General features: G+C 36.3%; 1 protein-coding gene and 1 long non-coding RNA gene across 6 annotated transcripts in view; both read right to left on the bottom strand.

The window, feature by feature from the left end:
* Window positions 1-20264, bottom strand: part of SBF2 (SET binding factor 2) — a 519569-nt gene that overhangs the window by 81685 nt on the left and 417620 nt on the right. The gene's annotated exons all lie outside the window — the stretch shown is intronic.
* LOC114487995 (uncharacterized) lies at window positions 5891-19396 on the bottom strand. Of its 2 annotated transcripts, none has more exons than XR_003683635.2 (3): window positions 19358-19396; window positions 18565-18615; window positions 5891-6030 (listed from the first exon to the last, which is right to left on the bottom strand). It is a non-coding gene; the product is annotated as an uncharacterized lncRNA (long non-coding RNA). The 2 variants fall into 2 exon arrangements; XR_003683634.1 differs by lacking the exon at window positions 5891-6030 and adding an exon at window positions 16554-16862 and having other exon boundaries at window positions 19358-19387.

Genomic DNA, 20264 nt, shown 5'->3' on the forward strand with positions numbered 1-20264 from the left:
TTATAGGATAAGCACTTTTTGGTGGCAAGTCAGTCACAAATGGTGATGGCATCTGATACATGCATAAGAAATCATTAATTCCCCAATACTTTAAATATTATTATTTTTCCAAATATGAAATGTGCTTCCTTTCTTTGTGGTTTCCTGCTATGTCTTCTCAAGTGCAAGCAAGGGGCACTGAGTTCCTTGCTGTTCAGATGGGCAGAGCCACTGCACTGGTGGGTAGGTGTTTTTAGGGCCAGCAGAGGGCAGTAGCACCTTATTCTGCCTAGATTCCATCCATATAAGGCTTTTTTTTTTTAATGAGAATTGCAAAAATGGAGCCATGCATTCTGACTGGGCTAGAAAGTTGCGTGGAAGGTGAATACTGCATGCCCTCACTGTACATTTGAGAGACCCCATAAAGAAAATGGATTTGCCCAAGGTCACATAGCAAGATGGGTAGAAGAAAAGGGAAAAGAGATAAGGTTTTCCATTATTCTATGTCATTTCTGTAAGATACAAAAACTAAGATATTTCACAAAACAAAACTATAATTATCTAGAGAAAGATGCAATGATACTGCTTAGGGGTTCAGATTCATTATGTTCTATGATAGTGTTAATAGTAGTTTTAGTAAACAAAGAAAATAAGCACCTGTAGATAAAACTATCTCATGATTCTGATCACTTTTTTGGTTTGAAAAAAAAGACTTTCCCAAGATGGTTTCTCGAATTGGCCCATATGCCAGCTTTATGACCTTTTATTTTGTACACAGATGAGACTCAATCCACAATGAAGGTTTGAGGGTGGTGGTAATACTGTTGTCAAATGGCATCTTTTTTTCCTCTTCAATTTTGGCAATAATATTTACTTTACATTTCATAATAATTCTTATGATTTTATCCTAAATAAACAAGTGATATTTTGCCATGCAATTTTATGAGATGTTTAAGAATGTGTTGACTTATTTCCTTATCTAGAAAAAATAGCTCTGAAGGTACTAGATTAAGCAATGCCATTCATTTTCCACAAAGCATTCAAAGGAAACCCAGCATGGGACAAGATATGCAGAATAAACTTCAGGGGGCTCATTAACCAGCAGGCCAGATTCAAATCCAAATAAATGGATACAAGTCATCTCAGAGACGATTTGGTCAAGGGAAGGTTAAGATATCAGTATGAGAGGCCTATCTAAGGACTGTCTGGCTAGATACATTTGCTCTCCAGGCCCAAGGCTTCAATTAGGGAGTTCAGAGGGAAGCCAGATTTCAGGAGAAAAAGCTCCTGGGAGGAGTGATTCCATAAATATGTAATGTTCTTAAAAAGAATAATTAGAATACAAAGATTCACTGTTTAAATTGCTGGGTATTTCCTAACCAGTTCTGGACACTGGAATACAAGTGTACCCTACTGCACAGTTCAGGGATGGTGCCAGCCAGCCCTTTTATGATTCTGCACTGGCCTGTGAAGTCCACATATTAAGACACTTTAAGAATTAACTTCTGAGTATTTTCTGATGAACTCTGGTGAAATGCTTAGTCTTGAGAGACAAACAAAAGGAAGACAGAAATGAGAAAAACATGTATTCAAAACCTATTATCAACTCTTAACCACATCTTAAACATATTTGCTTTGTGCATTTTTTTAAAACAAAGGACATACAACATTATAGATCTGGTTGAAGCCTACTGTGTACCTCTGTTGATCCCATTTCTCTCCTATCCTAGAGGCAACAATGATCCTGAATTAGGTATTTTTCATTCCTATTTATGTTTTTATACCTGTTTATATCCATAAAGAATATACAGGATTATATTGCATTTTATTCCTTATTAATGCTTTTCAAAGTATACATCTTACTTCATTGACTTATGTAATATTTAATTAAACTATATAATTAATTGGGACAAAACACCTGGCTCTTTGTAAACAAACAACTCAGAAGGGACAGAAAGACAGTGGCCTACAACAATGAATACTGTGTTCATTAGTCAGTGGGGTTTACAGGAAGGTGAGTAATCAAAATAGTTAAACGGAGGTAATGTGAGAATATACCATAGTTTTTCCTGTTCTACTACCTGATACTGAAGAGTGCAAGTAACCTCAAATGCGTAATGGTCTAAACCTCTCCTGGGCTGCTTGGAAGATCCAGGCACAAAATTTCTACACAAGAAGTATATTCATTCACAAGCATTGCCCAGTACTCATTTGATGTGCCAGTGTCAGTAGCTGGAATGGCAGGGTTGAAGTCCTTAAACCACGTATCCTTCTAATGATTCTCTGTATGAAGCTGCTTAGTAAATATTGAGAGAAGAGAGGATGAATCAATTTCTTTCCTTTGTGGTCCAGAATTTAGTAGAAATCAAATACTAGCTTGTTGTCAAGTCCTTTGCCTGGTCTCGTATTCCTAAAAACACAAAACAGGATCTAAATCCCTGCCCCTTTTTGGTAGGTTTTTAAACTTTATATAAATGGTACCATATTGTGTTTTATTCTGCCACTTGGCTTTTCACGTATTATGTTGCTAGACTTATTAAGGTAATAATAATAATTATTATCATTATAACTAACTTGTACTGATCTCTCACTATATATATTTGTCAACTTACTTAGTATTTATAGCAATCTTATGATCCACTGAGATAAGTACTATTATTACCCTTGTTTTAAAGGGGAAGAAACTGAGGCACAGAGAAGTTAAGTAATTTGTCCAAGAGAATATTGCCAGGAAATGGTGGAACCAGAGCTGGGATTCAAACCCAGGTAGTTTAGCTAAGAATTTAATTTCTTAATCACAATTTAACTATTGTGTGAAATTCCACTGTATGAATATATAGCATTTCCTTGTTCCTGTTGATGGATATTTGTATTGTTTCTACCTTTTAGCTATAATAAACAATGGTTCATGTCAACTGTCAACTTCTATTATTAGTTTCAGTACTATTTAATAGTTCCTGGAACTACTTGAGAGGAGCCTAAGAAATATTCCCATTGTTATCTGTACCAATAAACATTTTTGGGTTATTATTGTACATTGGTTATTTTTCTAATGAGAAATTATTTCACACAGACTTTTAACAAATCTATTTGAAAAAATTAACAATAATTTTTAATATAAAATATCTAGTCAGTGTTTAAATTTTTAATTTATCTTATAAATGTTAAAAAGTTTTTCTTTGTTTTTTTCCTTGTTTTGTATTTTTATTTTTTTTTACAATCAGTTTGTTTGACTCAGGAAGGACCCAAATAAGGTCCATATATTACATTAGTTTATATATCTCTGAGGTTGGTTTTAATCTACAGATTTCTCTACCACCTGTCTGTCTGCCTCTCTTTTTTTCCCTCCACTTGCAATCTATTTTTTGAAGAAGCTGGATTATTTGTCCAACAGAACTTCCATCTGTCTGGTGGTTGCTGACTGCATCCCAATGGTCTCATGTGATATACTCTTTTGTCCTCTGCATTTCCTGCAAATTGGTAGTTGGATCTAGAAGCGTGATCAGATTCAGGCTTGATTGTTTGGCAAGAATATTTTATGGAGATACTATTGTAAGAGGCAAATCTGGTTGTCTTTCTTTCTGTAATATTAAAGTCCATTGATGGAAAAAGAAAAAAGAAAAGTACAGATCAATTCTGCCACAATACTAGTAAACCGCAGTCAATGATCACCCAATTAACTACAGAGGGAAAAAGATAGCAAACAAATGTAGAGGTTCATGACTCTATTACTTAACCAGGTATGACTAAACAGTGATTACAACTGGATTACACGAGCATCGCTTCCTGAGTATCTTTTCTAATGTATTAAGACACAGCTTGAGCTGTGTCTCAAGCTTGAGCTGTCAAGCATTACAGCTTGAGATGGCAGATTTAATTTAAAGAAGTAAACCAGTGGTTTACTTTATTGTCTGCAATCACTTCCACAGCTGATATGAACATTTGTTAAGGTACAAATGCACAGAAGCCAAAATTGTGTAGCAGAAATTAACTTATGAAAGCAATTAATGTAAGCAACATATGCATGAACATTCTCATGCGGTAGTGCATATGGTTCATTAAAGTTTAACATAAATTAGATCTACTTAACCTTATTTCAAGGACCATTGGCACAGTTTTTTTTTTTTTGGTAAAATGCCCCTATATCTTAACTAAGGTGATAAACTGCATTTTAGTAATGACCTCCAAGACCTCCAAAAATTAGCCAAAGCGTCATGGTTCATTCCTTAGTTAGCAGCAAACATGGCTCAAATGCTCTGTTTGTTTTCAAGATGATTCCAAAAGCCAAGACTGGATAAAATACATAAAAGCCAAATCAAGGGATCAGTCTTTCTGGAAATAACTGATATATTTTATATTTAAAGAAAAACTTCCGGGCTTCCCTGGTGGCGCAGTGGTTGGGAGTCCGCCTGCCGATGCGGGGGACGCAGGTTCGTGCCCCAGTCCGGGAGGATCCCATATGCCGCGGAGCGGCTGGGCCCGTGAGCCATGGCCGCTGAGCCTGCGCGTCCGGAGCCTGTGCTCCGCAATGGGAGAGGCCACAACAGTGAGAGGCCCACGTACCACCAAAAAAAAAAAAAAAAAAAAAAGAAAAACTTCCCCTCATCAACTGTTTGGAGACCCAAACATATATTGTATATTAGAAAGCAGGATAAAAACATGATTTTATTCCTTCATTTATCAGTTTAAAAAACAATGACTTGGGGAGTTCCCTGGTGGTGCAGTGGTTAAGAATAAACCTGCCTATGTAGGGGACACGGGTTCGAGCCCTGGTCTGGGAAGATCTCACATGCCGCAGAGCAACTAAGCCCATGTGCTACAACTCCTGAGCCTGTGTTCTAGAGCCCGTGAGTCACAACTACTGAGCCCACATGCTGCAACTACTGAGCCCACGTGCTGCAACTACTGAAGCCTGTGCACCTAGAGCCCGTGCTCTGCAACAAGAGAAGCCACCGCAATGAGAAGCCCATGCACCGCAATGAAGAGTAGCCCCCGCTCGCCACAACTAGAGAAAGCCCATGCACAGCAACAAGGACCCAATGCAGCCAAAAATAAATTTAAAAAATTAAAAAAAAAACCACCAAAAATTAAAAAATGACTTGTTTTTCCAGCATCTATTACAGATGAACAATTACTTTTTAAAAAAAATTCATATTTTTACAAACTCGCAGATTTTTAAACATATTTGATTTAAATATTCTTAAACCTGTTTAGAAACAAGCCAAAAAAAATCTATCCATAAGTGTTTACTGGAAGCTGTGGACTGATGAACCTAATGATGTTGTTTATAACAGCACTGTAAACCAGGAGGATAAAGTACCTGATTGGGAGAATATAATCAGCAAAAAGACTAGTAGATACAAAACAAGGTATTTTCTCTGAGGTGTAACTGCAAAAGGAGCAATAGAATAAAGGCATCAGTGAGTCCTGGCACAGGAAATGGAGGAATTTGGTGAGTCATAGTTCTTACTAGGTGTACTTGCAAATGGCCCAAAAGCTCAACAAAAATGTTTATTATAGCATTATCTTTAATAGCTATACCCTCTCCAAAGTTAGCAATTTTAATGTCTAACTATAGAGATGAAAGGTTAGACAAATGATGGTACATTATTAACACAAAAGAATATTATGCTACCATTAAAGTGGTTAATATGATACTGTGCTTATGAATGAAGTGCTTATGCTATATTTCAGAAAAACAAGTCAATTATGCTATGATTATGTCTGTAAGTACACAAAGACTGGGAGGAAAAAGACAAAATGAATATGAATTAAAGGTAATGGAATTTTGAACAATTTATTTTCCTTCCCCCCAAATTTTTTTTTTTTTTTTTTTTTGTGGTATGGCGCAGGCTCAGCGGCCATGGCTCACGGGCCCAGCTGCTCCGCGGCACGCGGGATCCTCCCAGGCCGGGGCGCGAACCCGGTTCCCCTGCATCGGCAGGCGGACGCGCAACCACTGCGCCACCAGGGAAGCCCTCCAAAAATAATTTTAAGAGATTTTTAAATTAAATGTGGCAGATTGAATATTCTTTTGCTCCCTGAACTCCACTGAAATGACAGAAAAAGAAAAAATTTTTTTAAATATACAAGAACAAAGAGAATGAGAAAACAGACACCAGATAAATGATGTTAATAAAATTTTAGACGTCATAAAATGGATTTATAAGCAGTAACAAATGTTGAAGATCAGATAAAGCTGAAACCCCCTACTACATAGAGAAGGAAAGCCCTTTTCACACTTTAAAAGAGTAAATTTTATGGTATATGAATTATATCTCAATTTAAAAGATGGAAACAAACCAAGTGTGTATCAACTGATGAATAAAATGCTGTATATATGTACAATGTAATACGTGCCAGTAAAAAAAATATGAGGTACTGATACATGCTATACCATGGATGAAACTTGAAAACATTATGCTAAGTAAAAGAAGCCAGTTATGAAAGATTACATATTGCATGGCTTCATTCATGTGAAACGTCCAGAACAGGCAAATACATAGAGATAGGAAGTAGATTTGTTGTGGCCTAGGGCTCGGGGGATGAAGGGAAATGGGTAGTGACAGCTAATGGGTATGGTGTTTCTTTTTGTAGTAATAAAAATGTTTGAAAATTGCTTATGGTGAAAGGGAATACACTAAAAACCACTGAAATGTATACTCTGAATGGGTGCGTTATTATGGCATATGAATTATATCTCAATAAAACTTTTAAAAAAGGTTGCTATGTATACTTTATCACTTAAAAAAAAAAGTTGCTGACAGGAGAAACTGGGCAAGTACACACGGAAACTATCTGTCTTAGCAACTTCTGGTAAATGTCAAAATGCTCTGAAAGTTTACTTTAAAAAAAAGATGGAAGAATATATAGTATACTGACACTAGTCAAAAGGAAGCTGGCGTGGTTATGTTAATAGAAGATGATTTCAAAGCAAAGAATATTTCCACAGATAAAGAAGGTCATTTCATAATGGTAAAGGGTCAATTAATCAAGAAGACATAAAACCCCAGAGTGTTTAGGTACAAACAAGAGAGCTTCAAAATACATGAATGAAATCTGATAGAAATGCAAGGAGAAATAAATATACAATTATAGTTGGAGATTTCAATATCTCTAAGTAATTAATGGAAATGTAATCAGAAAATCAGCAAGGATATAATAGACTTGAATAACACTATCAACTAACTTAACCTGATAGACATTGATAGCACAACAGCAAAAAACCCACGCTTTTCAAGTGCATAAAAAACATTTATCAATAAAACCTGCTCTCTGGGCAATAAGTCTTAATATATTTAAAGGGATTCAAATCATACAAAGTATATTCTCTGACCAAAACGGAATTAAATTAGAAATAAATAGCAGAAAGGTATCTAGAAAAATCTTCAAATATTTGGAAACTAAATAACTCATGGATCAAAGGGGAAATAAAAAAGGAAATTAGAAAATACTTTGTACTAAATGAAAACACAACATATCAGAATTTGTGAGATGCCACTAAAGCAATACTTTGGGGGAGATTTATAGCAATAAATGCCTGTATTGGAAAAGAATGGTCTCAAATCAATGACCTTAGCTTATACTTAGATTAGAAAAAGAAAAGCAAATTAAAGTCAAAACAGGTAGAAAAAGGGAATTAATAAAGATTAAAGCAGTAATCAATGAAACAGAAAACAGAAAATCAATAAAGAAAACCAATAAAACCAAAAGCTGGTTCTTTGGGAAGATTAATAAAATTGATAAGTCTCTAGTCAGACTGCTTAGACAAAGAAAAAAGATAAAATTACCACTATCAAGAATGAGAAGTAATATTATTAGAAATTCTACAGATATTAAAAGGATCATAAATACTATGAATAACTTTGTTATTGACACAATATTGACAAATTAGATGAAATGGACAAATTCCTTGAAAGATATTTATACAAACTACCAAACCTCAAACAAAAGAAAACAGATAACCTTAATAGGCCCATATCTATTACAGAAATTGAAATTTTAGTAAAAAATCTTCCCACAAAGAAAACCCTCAACACATGGTTCCACTAGGAATTCTACCACACTTTTAAGAAAGAACTAATACCCCTTCAACACAAACTCTTCCAAATAATCTAAGAGAAGGGAATAATTCCCAACTCATTCTATGAGGTCAGTGTTACACTAATAACAAAACCAGAAGACATTACAAAAATAAACCAATATGTGTAAATCAACTATATTTTGATAAAAATTTTATACAAGATTTTCTTTTTTAAAAAATAAATTTATTTATTTTTGGCTGCATTGGGTCTTCATTGCTGTGCATGGGCTTTCTCTAGTTGCAGGGAGCGGGGGCTACTCTTCATTGCGGTGCGTGGGCTTCTCATTAGAGTGGCTTCTCTTGTTGCAGAGCGTGGGCTCTAGGCATGCAGGCTTCAGTAGTTGTGGCACAAGGGCTCAGTAGTTGTGGCTCAGGGGCTTAGCTGCTCCATGGCATGTGGGATCTTCCCAGATCATAGATTGAACCCATGTCCCCTGCACTGGCAGGTGGATTCTTAACCACTGAGCCACCAGGGAAGTCCCTCGATAAAAATTTTTTAAAAGCCCAATATGCTCCATGAACACAGATGCGAAAATTCTACACAAAATTTTAGCAAATCAAATATAGCATACAGTAAAAGAATACATGACCCTTGAACAACACAAGTTTGAAATGCACTTAAACATGGATTTTTTTTCATTAAATATGTACTACAGTACTACATAATCTGTGGTTGACTGAATTCAAGGATGTGGTACCTTGAATACAGAGGGCCAACTGTAGGGTTATATGTGGATTTTCGACTGTGAGGAGGGTCAGTGCCCCTAAGTCCCACATTGTTCAAGGGCCAAATGTACTTTATGACCAAGTGAGGTTTATCCTAGGAACTCAGGGTAAGTTTAATATTTGAAATCAATTAGTGTAATTCACCATAACAAACTGAGATAGAAACCATATGACTATTAAATGCAGAAAAAGCATATGACGAAATGCCTGATAAAAACTCTTAGCATTTAGAAATAAAAGAGAATTTCCTTAATCTGATAAAGGCATCTTATGAAAAACCTACAGCTATACATCATACTTAATGGTGAAAGACTGGATGCTTTTCCCCTAAGATCAGGAAGAGTACAGGCTCAACATTGTACTGCATGTTCTAGCCAGTGAAATAAGGCAAGAAAAACAAAAGGCATCCAGATTAGAAAGGAAGAAGTAAAACTGTCTTTATTGTAGATAACATCATTGTCTTTGCAGAAAATCTGCTAGAATCTACAAAAAAGCTACTTGTTGAATGAGTTAAACAAGATTGCAGGATACTGATGAATGTACAAAAAGTAAACTGTACAGCTGACCCTTGAACATGCGTTTGAATTGTGCGGTTCTATTTACATGTGGATTTTTTCACTAAATATGTACTACAGTACTACATGATCTGTAGGTGGTTGAATCCGTGAACAGAGAACCATGGATACACAAGGTGGACTGTAAAGTTATATAAAAGAATAAAAGATAAAAGATTGGTGCCCCTAAGCCTCCCATGTTGTTCAAGGGTCAACTGTATTTCTATGTACTAGCAATGAAAACTGAAACTACAAAACCAAAACCATTTATAATAGCATAGAAAATGAAATATTTTAGGTGTTAAAATATTTTAACACCTAAAATATTTTAGGGGTTAAATAAACCTGACAAAATATGTTAAAACCTGGACACTGAAAACTACAAAAGCTGAGAGACCTAAATAAATAATAAAGACCTACATAAATGGAGGGATTGATCTCATTCATCAATTGGAAGATTCAATATTGTTGAAATGTTAGTTCCTCTAAATTTTTTTTTTTTTTTTTTTTTGCGGTACGCGGGCCTCTCACTGTTGTGGCCTCTCCCGTTGCGGAGCACAGGCTCCAGATGCGCAGGCTCAGTGGCCATGGCTCACGGGCCCATCTGCTCCGCAGCATGTGGGATCTTCCCGGACCGGGGCACGAACCCGTGTCCCCCGCGTCGGCAGGCGGACTCTCAACCACTGTGCCACCAGGGAAGCCCAGTTCCTCTAAATTTATCTAAAGATTCAATGTAATCCCAATCCAAATCCCAGAAGGCTTTTTCCTTTATAGAAATGGAATAACATTCTAAAATTCATATGGAAATTCAAAGGTCCTAGAATAGCCAAAACAACTCTGAAAAAGAAGAACAAAATTGGAGGACAAACACTATTTGATTTTTAAACTTTTATTATAAAGCTATGATATTCAAGACTGATGTTAAGGTAAATATATAGATCAAAGGAACAAAATATACAGAAACAGACCCCCATATATAGAGAGTGATTTTTGACAAAGGTGTAAGGCAATTAAGTAGAGAAAGGATAATCTTTGCAACAAATGGTGTCAGAGCAATTGAATCTTTGATCATATCTAGTACCATATAAAAATATTAACTCAAAAGGAATCATAGACTTAAATGTAAAACCTAATACTCTAAGGCTTCTAGGAATATTTGCAAATCATAAATTTGCTAAGGAGTTATATCCAGAATATGTAAAGAATTCTCAAAACTCAACAGTAAGAAAACAAACAATTTAGTTTTAAAAGATGGGCAAAATACCTGAATAGACACTTTACCAAATATGATACACAGAAGCAAATTAGCACATGAAAAGACTCTCAACATTATCAGTCATTAGGGAAATGAGAATAAAAATCACAATGAGGGCTTCCCTGGTGGCGCAGTGGTTGAGAGTCTGCCTGCCGATGCAGGGGACACGGGTTCGTGCCCCGGTCTGGGAAGATGCCACATGCCGTGGAGCGGCTAGGCCTGTAAGCCATGGCCGCTGAGTCTGCGCGTCCGGAGCCTGTGCTCCGCAACGGGAGAGGCAACAACAGTGAGAGGCCCGTGTACCGCAAAAAAAAAAAAAAACACAATGAAATATCACTACATATCTATAGAATGGCTAAAATTAAACGCAATGACATTAGTGTGTGAGGAACTGGAACTCTCATTCACTACTGAAAGGAATATAAAATGGTAGCACTTTGGAAAAAAACTTCGGCCTTTTCTTAAAAAGTTAAACATACACCTACCATATGATCCAGCCACCCTGTTCTGAGGTATTTACTCAAGAAAAAATGAAATGTATGTCCATACAAAGATCTGTATACAACTATTCACAGTAGCTTTATTTGTAATGGATAAAATCTGGAAACAACAAATGTTCACCAAAAGGTTAACTGCAGAGTTGTTTTTTTTTTTTTTTTACAATGGAATACTACTCAGCAATAAAAAGGAATAAACTGCAACAACATAGATGAATCTCAAAATAATTAAGCTGAAGAAATCAGACAAAAAAGATCATATACTGTATAACTACATTTATGTATAACCATAGAATATGCTAACTACATGCAAATTCTGTAGTGACAGAAATTAGATCAGCAGTTTCCTGGGGATGGGGGTGAAGGTTAGATGAGATGAAGCGATTACAATGAAACATGAGGAAACTTTTTTTGGGGTAATGGGTATGTTCACTATATTGATTGTGGTGATGGTTCCACGGGGGAATGTATATGTGAATGTATGTACATACACATATATATATACGTGTCAAAACTTATCAAATCAAATTGTACAGTTTAACTATGTAAGTTTATGTGTCAGTTATACCTTAATAAAGCTACTAAGGGCTTCCCTGGTGGTGCAGTGCTTAAGAATCTGCCTGCCAATGCAGGGGACACGGGTTTGAGCCCTGGTCCGGGAAGATCCCAAATTACGCGGAGCAACAAAGCCCGTCGCCACAACTAGTGAGCCTGTGCTCTAGAGCCCGCGTGCCACAACTACTGCAGCCCGCATGCCTAGAGACTGTGCTCGGCAACAAGAGAAGCCACCGCAATGAGAAGCCCACGCACCGCAACCAAGAGTATCCCCCGCTCGCCACAACTAGAGAAAGCCCGCGTGCAGCAACGAAGACCCAACGCAGCCAAAAATAAATAAATAAAATAAATAAATTTATTTAAAAAAAAACTACTAAAAAAACGTAGTAAATATACACATAAGTTTGTATGTAAATTTTACCTCAAAAGAAGAAAATGCAAACTCTAATTACAATTCTCACTACAAAACGACACGTGTGTTGAAGTACTGGAATTATATGTTGGCTATAATTTGCTTTAAAATACATAAAAAATAAGACGGATTGATGGATGGATAGATATGTATAAAGAAGGGATAGAAAAAATGTTAATACTAGACTCTAGATGGTAGGTTTATGGATGTCTACTGTAAATTAAAAAATTTTTTCTCTATGTTTGAAAAATTTCATAATAAAATATTGAAAAAAAATAGAGTATTAGTCTAGGCATTAGTATCTGACTAGTAGGAGTTCGAGAAAGAAAAATAGGAAAAACAGATGATTAAATAAATGAATAAATAAATAAACTGAAGGGCATGGATTTTCAAATTGAAGGAACCATCTCATGTCTGGCAAACTGAATGAAAAAAGAACCACATTAAAGTATATCATTAGGGACACTTAATCCTTAAAGGAGAATCCTATAAAGGAGCACAAGGAAAAAAATGGGCGACACAAAGGATTAGAAATCACTACAGCATCAGACTTTTTGCCAGGTGGGGTGGTATTTGTGTGGAATGGAAGGAGGGAGGGAATTTATAAGTAAGAATATGTAGAGGTGGTATGGTGGTAAAAGTAGGAGATCTAAATTTTCATATTCCAAGTCAACTGATAACGTCTAACATTGTAAAATTAAGAAACAGCAGTAAAAGCCTGTTAGAAACACTAAGCCAAATACCAAAAGAAACATCTGAACAATTGAACATGATTGTCTCTGGAAAGCAGATCTTGGAAGTAAGGAAGGGACCTTTGTTTTTTGTTATAAACCGTGTAATCTTTATATTTCTGACTTATATACATATATTACTTTGAAAGGTCTTAAATTAGAAAACACTTTAAAATACAATTATTATATGTGGAATAAAGTTAAATAGAAAATAATTTTTATTAGTTGCTTCTCAGAGAATATTCTTTTGAAACCCGTTTTTACAAATATGTAAATTGAGACACGGAAAAGAAATATGTTTAGACTAAGTTAGTGGATGGGTCAACTTCTATTATAATGACCTAGAAGCAAGTGTTAAAGTTCTTTCATTATCTTAGAATTTTGTTCTTACAAAATATGTGGGCCCTTGAGTGGTCTGGAAATAAATCTCTATTATGTCATGTAGAGTTTTTACTCTCTAGCAACCACAGGTATAGTATTTATCCCTAGTACTTGAGAGATTTCAGAAAAATGACAAATTCAAACTCCAAACCTTGCAGGGCATGTTTTAGGCTCAGCTAAGATTCGGCAGGTTATTGGAACTTTACCTACAGAATCTCTGTTCCTAGGTAAGAACTGTATTTCAAATAATAAATCCAAAGTTCTATAAAACACTGGAATAAAAAGTTTGGCCAATTGTGCTTATTTTACTGTATTTATCAAGGCAGGAAAGTAGTCCAAATAAGATTTTCAACTATGTGGTTTGAAATGAAATGTTTAAGGTTTTTTTTTGGCCATGCCACATGGCTTGTCGGATCTTAGTTCCTCATCCAGGGATTGAACACGGGCCCTTGGCAGTGAAAGCATGGAGTCCTAACCACTGGACCTCCAGGGAATTCCCCCAAATGTTTACGGTTTTAATCCTAGGTTAATTGCTGGATATTAAAATTTTGTGATTTGGCCTCAATCTATTATGCAATCTCTGTCTTAAGGATACATTTCTTTTTATTAAAAATTAATTAATTAATTTATTTATTTTTAATTTTTGGCTGAGTTGGGTAGTCGTTGCTGCGTGCAGGCTTTCTCTGGTTGTGGTGAGCGGGGGCTACTCTTCGTTGCGGTGCGCGGGTTTCTCATTGCAGTGGCTTCTCTTGTTGCAGAGCATGGGCTCTAGGCACGCGGGCTTCAGTAGTTGTGGCATGCAGGCTTCAGCAGTTGTGGCTCGCAGGCTCTAGAGTGCAGGCTAAGTAGCTGTGGCGCATGGGCTTAGTTGCTCCACGGCATGTGGGATCTTCCCAGACCAGGGCTCGAACCTGTGTTCCCTGCATTGGCAGGCGGATTCTTAACCACTGTGCCACCAGGGAAGCCCAAGGATACATTTCTATAAAGATACCCATTAACTGAAATCTAATTTACAAGAAGCCATTCCCTTGATTTATACTGCTCAGAGTAATGATCTATACTGTTTCTTTCTCTTTGTTCATTAGTATGTACAAAATTCCTCCTGGAGCACAGAGGAATTTGATCTAAGCAAATTGATCTAGAGTGAGAGAATTGATATTTGGAACAATGCAACGGTTTAACAAGTGAGAGTGGAAGAGGCACTGACAACCACTGGTTCCAATGCCCAAGTCCTACTGTCTTGGCAGATTCCAGAGATGGAGTGACAAAGGCAAAGATGCTATACATTTACCCAAAATAGCACATGTTCTAAAGTAACTCATTCCTCCGTTGATGGAACTGAATATTGTTCCTAGATAAAAATTATAGATTAGCTACTCTAAAAATAGCTTTGGTGATACTAATGATTCTTGGATTTCACTTTATCAGAGATGAAAGGAAAACTACCTTTCTAGGGCTTGGAGAGTCTTTTCAGTGACCTGAAGTAATCACTAAAAAGCAATTTTTACAGTGTGCTACACAGGTCTAAAGAGATTTGGATTAGTGTCTTATATAAATATGATGACATTGGATTTGGCAATGATTTCTTAGATATGACATTAAAGGCGCAGGTAACAAAAGAAAAAAGACAAGTTGGACTTCATGAAATTAAAAATTTTGTGCATCAAGACACAATCCACAGAGCAAAAAGCCAACCCACACAATGGGAGAAAATATTTGCAAATCATATATCTGATAAGGGATTAATATCCAAAATATACACAGAACTTCTAAAACTCAAAAACAACAGAACAACTTGATTAAAAATGGGTAAAGGGGCTTCCCTGGTGGCGCAGTGGTTGCGCGTCCGCCTGCCGATGCAGCCGGAGCCTGTGCTCTGCAACGGGAGAGGCCACAGCAGAGGGAGGCCCGCATACCACAAAAAAAAAAAAAAAAAAAAAAAGTGGGTAAAGGACTGAAATAGACATTTCTCCAAAGAAGACATACAAATGGCCAATATGCACATGAAAAGATGCTTAACATCACTAATTATTAGGGAAATGCAAATCAAAACTACAATGAGATACCACCTTACACCCACTAGGATGGCTACTCAAAAAAAAAATCAGAAAATAACACGTGTTGGTGAGGATGTGGAGAAAGGGGAACCCTTGTACACTGTTGGTGGGAATGTAAAATGGTATAGTTGCTGTGGGAAACAGCATGATTAATTCCTTAAAAAATTAAAAATAGAATTACCATATGATCCAGCAATTCTACTTCAAAAGAACTGAAAGCAGAGCCTTAAAAAGATATCTGTGCAGGTATGTTCATAGCAGCATTATTAGTATTCACAATAGTTAAAATGTCAAAGCAACCCAAGTGCTCTTCGACTGATGAATAGATCAGCAAAACATGGTATATACATACAATTATTCAGTCTTAAAAGGGAAATTCTGCAATATGCTATAACATGGATGAACCCTGAGGACATCATGCTAAGTGAAGTAAGCCAGTCACAGAGAGACAAATACTGTATGATCCCACTTATAAGATGTACTTAGAGCAGTCAAAATCATAAAGACTGAAAATGAAATGGTGGTTACCAGGGGATAGGGGGAGAAGTGAATGCGGAATGATATTGTTTAATAGGTATGGAGTTTCAGTTTTACAAGATGAAAAGCATTATGGGGATGGATGGTGGCAATGTGCAACAGCCGAAAGCCCATGTGGGAAGTCATGGATATCTCCAGAAAATATAAGCCCCTGCCTGGGTAGAGGAATAGTAAGCAGTTTTAGGGATATACAGAGGCAGCCGGGCAGGCCAGACACCTAGAAAACTGGCAACAGTCATCCAGCTCTAGATGTCCTGCATGTTAACAGTTCACTACTATATTAGGATAAAAAAGACAAAGATGTATCCCCTGGAAAAGTACATTTCTTTTCTTATGTGATTAAACTTTAGAATTTAAATCCTCTGATTAAATTTGGATAATGTCATCACTATCTTAGAGACTGTTCTGATAACAAAGAATCTAGAGGGAAAACACAATCAGCAAGCTTTGATTTCAAGTGATTTTTAACTTGAGTTTTATTACCAAGTAAATAATCTTAAGAAAAATGAACTTCTTCCTTAAACTATTTTCTACTTCTTACTAGATGAAAGCAGAAATCACAGTACTGTTAGATTACAATTTTGAGGTACATCTTCTCCTTCCTTAGTTTCCATCTACTCAACTTTTCTAGACACACAAAGACACACACACTGTTGAATTATTTTGTTAGAATTATGAAAAGCAAAGTAAGTCCTGAAAGCATCCTTACAAACAACAAAATCAACATCTTGGGGCCTTAATTTCTGAATTTTATTGAAATTTTGACTCAAAAACTTAAGACTCTTGTCAATGACCAAATAAAGACTCAAATTGTAGGTTGCAACCATAGTACAGTCAATTGCAGGTGAAGTAACTGCAACTGTTTTCTAAGAGTTATATTTTGAAACTGTGGTCTTCAGAGAACAAGTGATGGACAGCCGGTATGAGTCATGAAGCTGGTGCCCACGCAAACAGGAGGCCACAGAGCAGTGAGTACTAGGGCTGGACATTGAAGTGCTTCTGATGGATAGAATATTCTCAGATAAGTCACCTAAGTTCATTATAAAGACAACACCTTTTTGACTTGGATGTGTATCTGATAAGAGGCAGACCAACCTATTTTTGAGAAGAAAAACTCTGTATTATTAGTTGACTATACATAATGGGGGAAAAGGTTATTTCTTGAAAAGAAATATGCCCTTGTTTTTGAGGAAAACAGCCCTTCTTCAATTTCCGTTCTACTGTTCCTTATTTATTTTGGAAAGATTCATTAAAACTGAGCCTCTAGAATGATGAACAAGCTGTTCATCTAGTAGCCGTTTCCCAAGAAGAATTATCTACTGAATCATAAAGATCAGGTCAAAGTTACCTAACTGTTTGCATGGTAAGTCCACAACTATACCCAGAATTCTAAAAAATAAGTAAAAAACAGTATTATCTAGCTAAAAATAACTAAGACAGGTCCAGGCTAAGAATAAAATAGCTGTAAAGCTATATTAAACTCTTCTAGGACTGGGGATGGTTTTTAAGCTCCAAGGGATCATTTCCCACTTCTAAGGATTTTAGGAACACCAGAAAATCCACCTCTGCACCCCAATTCCCAGCTTTTATGTCCATTTATTAATGTCTAGAATTTTACTATTCATGTTTCTTTCTTATAGTTTAAGGTCTAGTTCCTACTAAAAGGCAAATATTCCTGAAGGTTTGGGGATACCTTTAGCCAGTTGCCTACCAATGAATACGAAAAAGGCTTTGAGATTAAGTTTCCTTAGCAGGGTAGAAAAAGCAGTTATGAGGAAACTGGAAGTCTGATGCAGGAGAAAATAAGAGGGCCAGTGAAGTTGGAAAAGGGCATGGAACAAGGCTGGGGAAATCATCTATCTCCCAGTTTGCCTGGTCAGTTCTCCCTGGGAGGTCCAGTTTGGGTCCTTGGAATATGCAGAGAAAGGTTCCTAATTCATGGAGAGGTGGGAGGAGTTCAAGTTCAACATACCTAAGGGACAGTAGGTTTTTATGCCTATCATCAAACACTTGCAGAGGTATGCATATCTGCTGGTGTGAGAGCACAAATGTGAAAGTATACAGGCACACACAAACCCATATTAAACTTAAATCATTACTTTTTTTTTTTGAAGTATAGACTCCCTAAGTTAAAAGAAACCTCAGAGATAGTTGAATTTTTTCATTGACACATGGGGATGTTAAGACACACAGAAGTAAAGTGACATAATCAAGGTCACACAGCTAGTTAGAGCAGTACTGAAACCAGGAAATGATGTTTTATAAGATATTAAATAATTTGGCCACATCCTCTCTTTCTGGACTTCCTGAGTACTATTCACTTATGTAGATGTCATCCTGAAGGTGAAGGAGCTGAATGCTCTGTGTGCTGAACATATTCTTTGCTTTCCCACTGCCATGACATTGGTTAAACTATTTCTGCCACTTGGAATCTCTCTTTCCAATCTCTAATGGTTAAAATCCTATTCATTCTCCAAAGGCCTATTCAAAGGTCTCTTTCAAAATGCCTTTCCTGGTTACTCTCTCTCTATTTCCTATCTGTTAGGACTGTTCGTGCCTCCCTAAACTTCATAGTTGAAGACCTAACTCCCCAGTGTGGTTGTATTTGAAGGAAGTAACTAAGGTTAAATGAGGTCATAAGGAAGGGGCCCTAATCTGATAGGATTAGTGCCCTTATAAGAAGAGATACCAGAGAGCTCTTCTCTCTCTCCCCCTCCCTCTCTACTCCCCACATATGCATGAGGTATGGCCCTATGAGGACAGAGCAAGAGTTGGATTCAAGCCAGAGAGTCCTTACCCAGAAATCAAATTGGCTGGAACCTTGATCTTGGATTTCCAGCTTCCAGAACTGTGAGAAAATAAAATCCTGTTGTTTAAACCACCCAGTCTATGGTATTTTATTACAGCAATCTGAGCGGACTAAGACACTACCTTATATAGAACTTTGTTTATACTTCTCTAACAATTATTTCATTCTATTTACATCTAGGACTATTTTTGTTCAAGAATGTGCAAAAATGCCATCTTAAAACCTCTCTCAGAATTATATAAGATAGAACGACTACTGACAGATTTTAGCTGCCAACGTAGTACAATGTAATAGCAATAAAGAGTATTAGTATTAGTATTACAACAAAAATGATCAAGGTACAGAGGGTTTTTTTTTTTAAAGAAGTAATACCTTACTGTTTTATAAGAAAATGTATTATGTGAAATCAGTTTCTATATTGTTCCTATCTTCCCATGGTCATTAAGAGATGATAATAAATATTTATTAAAAGGCCAACAATTTATTAGGTTTTAAAAACTAAGCATTAAACTATTAATCAATTAAACACAAATAATTAAAAATTTTTGTGTACATATCATCTCTCTCTTAAAGCCATCTCTGGCACATCTTGGAATCAACTCAAATGTCTGGTTAAAGTATCTTAAATATGAGTATTGGGGATATACAGAATGCTTGTTGAATTTTTAAAAAGTTAATTACATGTTTTCCAGTGGTTTGCTTCTAACATTACAATATTCATTCTAATTTTATTAGCTGGAAATGTCACCCAAGAGTATAATAAAACTATTTAATTTCTCACGGTCATTCCAGCTGGTTCTCTGACTTCTTCCTGGTAATCCCCTGCCGTCAGTACTGAAGTAGTCCTATGACTGAGCGTTCTCCCTGCTTTCATTTCCCCAGTACTTAATCTCCCTCTGAAAGTGGTCTCTCTTTATCTTTATGCCTCTCTCATCACAGAAAAATCTATCAGTGACAAACGGGGACAACTGCAAGGCTGCAGAAATTAAAAACAGACTTCATGAGTTAGGTACAAAATGTTTCCCTTTGGACATAAAGGGAATTTGCTGAGTCACTGAGTTAAGTATTTATAGCACCACATAATTTATTTTCTGCTGTAATAACTTCTTCCGTAATTCAGCAGCTCCTCCACAAGTCTCCATCAAATCTATGATTACTCAAAAATGCTAACAATGCTGACTAATAAGAAGGAAACAGTGCTACCTAAGCAAAATAAACTAGAAGAATAATTTATGTATAAAGTGCTTTTTAGGGACGAGTTTTTAATAAAATCTTTGCTTCCATTATCCACAAAGAGAGTCATAAGTTTTGCATTTTACATTCTTTTCTCAATTATGTTATCAGGCTATATCTCATCAAAAGCTTTTAAATTCCTATCCTTAGGCCTTTTCCCTACTACACTCAAGAATTCACAACCAGAAGAAGCTAAAAGCTACAGGTTGTAAAGTCAGCCTCCTATTAGCTACATCTGGTTGCAGATGTGTTTCTTTTTTGGCTGTCGAAGCCTTTTAAAAAATTAAGCCAACATTTAAAAATGAAAAGATTCTACATAAAAGCTAAATTTCTAACTTCTTTTGAAAAACTGAAAGACGTGGTAAAAATATTCCTGCATTCCTGCATGGTGACAACTGCTGGGGCTGAGGGGCTGCCCTCATTAGACAGTCTCTTCCTTTGGCCTGCTTAATTAA

The sequence above is a fragment of the Physeter macrocephalus genome, chromosome 16, assembly GCF_002837175.3.
Source record: "Physeter macrocephalus isolate SW-GA chromosome 16, ASM283717v5, whole genome shotgun sequence".
Lineage (NCBI taxonomy): Eukaryota > Metazoa > Chordata > Mammalia > Artiodactyla > Physeteridae > Physeter > Physeter macrocephalus.